The sequence below is a fragment of the Anastrepha ludens genome, chromosome 4 (assembly GCF_028408465.1).
Source record: "Anastrepha ludens isolate Willacy chromosome 4, idAnaLude1.1, whole genome shotgun sequence".
Lineage (NCBI taxonomy): Eukaryota > Metazoa > Arthropoda > Insecta > Diptera > Tephritidae > Anastrepha > Anastrepha ludens.
This window is the reverse complement of record NC_071500.1, coordinates 63,019,928-63,025,628: the sequence shown is the minus strand read 5'-3', so window position 1 is coordinate 63,025,628 and position 5,701 is coordinate 63,019,928.

Genomic DNA, 5,701 nt, shown 5'->3' with positions numbered 1-5,701 from the left:
ATAAAGTATTCAAGAAAAAGTGTGCTATAGTTTCCATTACATCAACCTAAATATTACACGAGAAGGCTTACCGTTTTACAAAAGAGATTCGCTCTTCCAAACCATTTCAAATGGCCGCCAAAGCTCAGCTGTAGGTGATGGATCCCTGTGGATCATCTTTCGATTATCAGGCCAAATATTACGCTTTGACTTATAGAAAACAGGCCAGAAAAATATCACCATCGTCATCCGGTCGCTATTGGCAGAAGGCGCAGCCTCTTGCTCATCTTTAAAGGAACAACATCTTTAATTTATTGCAGGGTCGACATCCTTTCCAAACTGTGATATCTGAAAAAATCTCCGGGTCCCTGCCGGACATCGAGAACAAATGAAAATATTGCACTCGTCGCTACAAGATTGCGCGACAGTCGGCGTCAATCCGTACGCAAGAGAGCGGCTACCCTTCCAAAAACTATTGTGCCTAAAATATTGAGTAAGATTCTTAGACTCCACCTCTTCAAAATTCACATCGTGCAAGCGCTTGAGGCCTAACGATTATAATGTTGGACTGTCTCTTATCAGCGCATGCTGAATGATTATTTTCTGCCAGACAGCACATGCCATTCGCATCTTGCGACATCAGGTGAAAAAATCTCGAGTGCAACGTAAGAATCTGCATGCCATATTTATAGACCTGGAAAAGGTGTTCGGTCGAATTCCTAGAGATCTAGTCTGGAAGACACTTAAAGACAAGCATATTCCAGAAGGCGCTATAAATGTGGTGAAGGATATCACAAGTCTTCTGTGCTAGCGGGGTATCTGAGAAAGTATCTATAAACGTAGAGATACATGAGACTCGGCCTTTTTAGCATGGTTATGGATAATCTAACACGCAAACTACAAGACGCATTGCCTGGAACACCGTTGTACGACAATGATATCGCTCTACTATCTGAAAATGGTGATACTTTGCCAAATAAATTGTCACAGTGGGCTGAAGCCTTGGAAATAAATGGCTTACGCATAAGCAGACAGAAAACCGAGCAGCGAAACGAAGTTAACGAACGGGAAACCCAGGACCGAGTAACCTGAAGATTGCGCACAAGGAGGGCCGACCCCAACTATGGGGCCATGACGAGGAAGAAGAAGAAGAAAAAGAAGTAATAACAGATCAAGATGGTGCCACCCCCCATATGGCAAGAAAGACCATGGCGATACTGTGTGATTTCTGCCATAACAAACTTATAAACCATTTCGGTGACATATCCCGGGCACCTAGGATATACCGATCTTACCCCTGTGCACTTTTTTCTATGGGGATACCTGGAAAATAAAGTCTATGAAAAAAACTTAGCGATCATCTCATTACTAAAAAAAATATCGTTCGCGAGGTTAATGGTATCCCGACGTCACTTCTCCAGCTATTGGCACGGAGTACGCAGGCCAAATTCCAAGAGTATATCCTACGTATCGCTCAACGTTTAGATAATAATTAAAAAAATAAAATTCGCAATTGTCTTTTTTGTAATAATTATTATTAAATAAATAATTAAATAAACTTTTATCACTAGGAATTCTTTTTTATTTTTGCTTTTTATTCTTAATTCTGCAACCGGAAACCTTTTACTGCGTTTATAAGAAACCCAACTAGAGGATCGCAATAATCGATTCTGCGTTGGCTACCTATTAAACTTTTCTTAAATTATTATTTTATATTTACAAGCCAATAGCTATTTTTTTGATATGTTAGGAATAAGAAATGAATAAAAAATTTCGAGAATTAGTCGAAGCATATTTGTTTACTCTGCAAATATGTATCTTGAAAACGTTTAAATTTAATGAGAGGTGAGGCACTTGTTTTTTTTTCCCTTTAACTCAGTTTTTTCCTTTAACTCTAACCCGTTTCTTCACGCATGTCTAAACCTCCTTGACGGAAAAAAATTTGTGGAATTTCGAATTTCCTTTTTACATATGAATGGGATTATCAGGTTCTTGGCACTTCTTGGATGTAAACTAGCGTAATCTTCGTACTGAAATGCACCAATACGAGTGAGCATGAAAGGCAGGTAAGAAAACCCACTTTAACTTTTTCTTTATATTTATAATAAAATAAAATACCAAAGGTGTATTTTTCAATATACATTCACAAGCTGGCATTTTGATACCGCATGCCTGGTTGTATAGCCGAATTATTGAAAAGAATGATTGAATACCAGATGGGATTTCCCCGTTTGACGCGGTCAGATAACTTTCTGCTGTTGAGCTCATTGGCAACCTTGCTTCTCGAAGTGTTCTGTTCTCCAGGAGTTGCAAATAATGCTACCGAGGGCTGCTTGAATTTGCTAGTCACAAATCTGTCACAACTCTAAGTCTGAATCGATCCCAATTTTAGATATATTTATATTGCGATTCCCTTAGTGCCATGGCAAACATCTTTGCTAAAAAATATTCCAAATAAAGAATCGCCTCACTATCAAAGTTTATCCCAATTACAACTCGACCTTGAAGCCTCCAGCCTATAAGTAAAAATGCTGGAGTGATTTCCTTTATTATACAGGTTGATTGAAAAGTACTGTAACGAAAGCCTTGGTAGCTAGTAGAAAATAATAATTGGAGTTTCAAACACAATTAATAAGAATAATAATAATTATGAGAAGTACTGAAAGCAATTTATAAGCTATTTTAATATTTTGTATTTATTGTATATGTTTAAATAAATATTTATTTTTCGTCTTGTCAATTCGTTCCAAAAAAATACACTGGCACTGATAAAGTAATTTATATTAAAAGTTTTATCACGAGGGATGTTTATAAAAAAATAAAGGCAAAAGGGTCAAAGGAGTCTACTCCTTCATTTCCAACTGCATATCCATATCAATATCGAGTTTAAACGTGACCCTACCAGCGTTGGAGATGATCCACAAAGTGAGCGTCAAAAATGTGCAACAATACCAGAAATCATTGAGCAAGTGTATGTACTAAAACAGCAACACAAATAAAAAAATAACAAAACAAAAAGCTGTATACCGGTATTTGCGGAGTTTACAAAAATCAGAGATGATGAAATGAAGTCAGTGTTTTGAAGTTAGAGCAGATTATATTGAATAAAAAAAACTGATTTAATTTAAAATTCACGCTCTTTTATTTTTTGTGCTTTCTTACTTAAAAAAAAAAACTGCAATTCAGGAGCTGTAGATTATACATTAATTTTTTGAAATAAAATTTACAAAGATTACTTATTTCACTTATTTAGCATATTTCGTTTCCAAGTTAGCTATATTTTTGCTCTTGCTGGTTTAACAAAAAAAAAACATATCCATAAAAATATACATATTTTTAAATTTATTCAGCACCTATTAGGTGGTGATGTGAAATAGTAATTAAATGTTGGTCATTCGCCGGCAAGAAAAAACTGCGTTCTAAACCAGCGCACCCCTTCGTTCAAAGTCGTAACTAATCTGCTTTATTGTTAAAATTACAAAATCAAAAAGCATCCATGTGACAGTTGCATTTATAATAACATTCAACGTTTCTAACATATATTCATAAATAATTACACATACATACATACGTATTATATACAATGCACATTTTTCTTTCATATAAATATTTGCGCGCCAAAACAATTGAATGCGCCTATTTTTTCCACACATATTTTCCTACTATGAAAGCATAGTTTCTATGTAACCCTTTCGATTCACCAACGTATTTCGGTGAATAGCAAATTTTAACGGAAAATTAAGCAAAAAAAACTATATCCTCGATTCCTAGCACCCAGACCAAATAATTTTTTGAAACACTATACATACATAATTATAATAACGGGCATGGGAAACATCGCTAGGCAAATAAATATATATGTACATATATGCATATACATACATACATATGTATGTCTATTTTAGCATAAATACATTTATATGGACATAGTTTACACACACATACACGCCACCAAGTGCGATAAACGTTAAGCATCGCAAAGGCAAATTTAATAAAAAGCAATACGCCATCCATTAAAATCTACAATGTACAAAAATGCGTATGTATATATACATCTGTGGGTAAGCATTTCTCACCACCAATTAAATGTATGTATGTATGTGCGCATAATGACAATATTCTTGTATTCTTCTTCAACAGCATCCTTGCTTATCCTTGAACGCCTAGACAAAAGCACCCAATACGCCTTAAATAGCCGCCGAGCTATTCACGCATACAATTGCAAATACATATGTACATACATGCACAGAAATAGTTGATCTTCGAGTAGCGAAAACGCGCAAACTAGGAGGAGTTGAGTGCTGTATCTTGAAGATTTCTTACTACTCTACGCACCACTATTACTGCTCTCACGCACGCTACTTCGAAGAACTATATTTCTCTTTCCCGCTTTACTGCGCTCTGAAATTCAGCACATTTCTATTTACTTTTGTAGTTACTGCGGCGTCGCATGCTTAAATTAATTTCTGATAAGAATGCTGCAGCTCCTACATACATAGTATGTATGTATACATACATATATCTGTGGACCATCTTGATAAACCGAGCACTCTGACAAATGTGAGTGAGGCAAGCGGTGATCAGTGAATCGTCTACTCACTCGTTGGCTCACCCCTGCCTATCCAGACTTCGGCCAGGCATCCTCCGAATGACTACCCTTGCCTGTCCCTGTGCGCGACTGAGTGAGTGCTTTTATCTGGCTGCACGACTGCGAGCATGCAGGAATTACAATTGTATAAGCGTGTATGTGTGTGTGAGCGAATTCTCAATTTCCTACCATACAAGTATATGTATGTACTTCATTTGCTTGCCGCTCTTATGTGTTTGTGATTTTGTAGATTTATGTGATTGTTGTTTTTGTTTTCGTATAACACTCTTTTTGTTACCTTGATTTGTGGCGCGCTCCTGCTGAATTTAACCCTTTTAGATTGCTGTCCTTGCGTTGTGTGACAGAGCGGTAATCAGAGTGTATGTGTATGTGGCACGTGTGTGTGCTATCTGCCTTTTTCTGTATTACTACATACAACTCAAAGCATTTCCTTACAAGAAAGTCAACAGCCACAAAAACGGCGAGGGTCACACAGACAGCCGTCAACAGAAATCCTGATATAGTCGTCGGCAAAACAACGCTGTTACTCCGACTTCCATAGCGTATATGTACAATCAGCAAGCAATCGACCGACCAACCGGCAGGCCGGCCGGCTTCTGCACAACACAACAGTTGTCCAACGACGACGCGAGTGACTAGAACTTTGTCTGCCATCAATTAGAACGGATGAGTGGCGCGCACTAACGCGTAGACGGTGTTCAAAGCGAAGCAAAGAAACAAAAACAATTTAAATTTTAGCGAAAAAAATAATACTCACCAAAACGAAATTAAATGCAAAAGACGTTTTAACGCAAAATTTTAGTGTTTGTTTTCGAGTGTAGTTTTGTTGTTTTTCTCATTTGTATCATTGTGACTAACGTGCCTCCACATATCTGCAACTTGCAACTTGTGTTTTTGTGGTTTTCTTAGTGCATCCTTCTTCGTAGTGTATTCGTTTGTAGTTTGCATGTTTCACAACCACGCTCCGTGCTCCATTTCGTATTTTGTGTGTGTGTTTTCATTTTTATTTTTTATATTTATTTTTCAAACTTCCCAATCCTTTTCCCTAAATCCTCGAAATCACGCGTTATCTTCGCAAACAACAGCTGTTTGTTTATATATTTCCTGCCTACA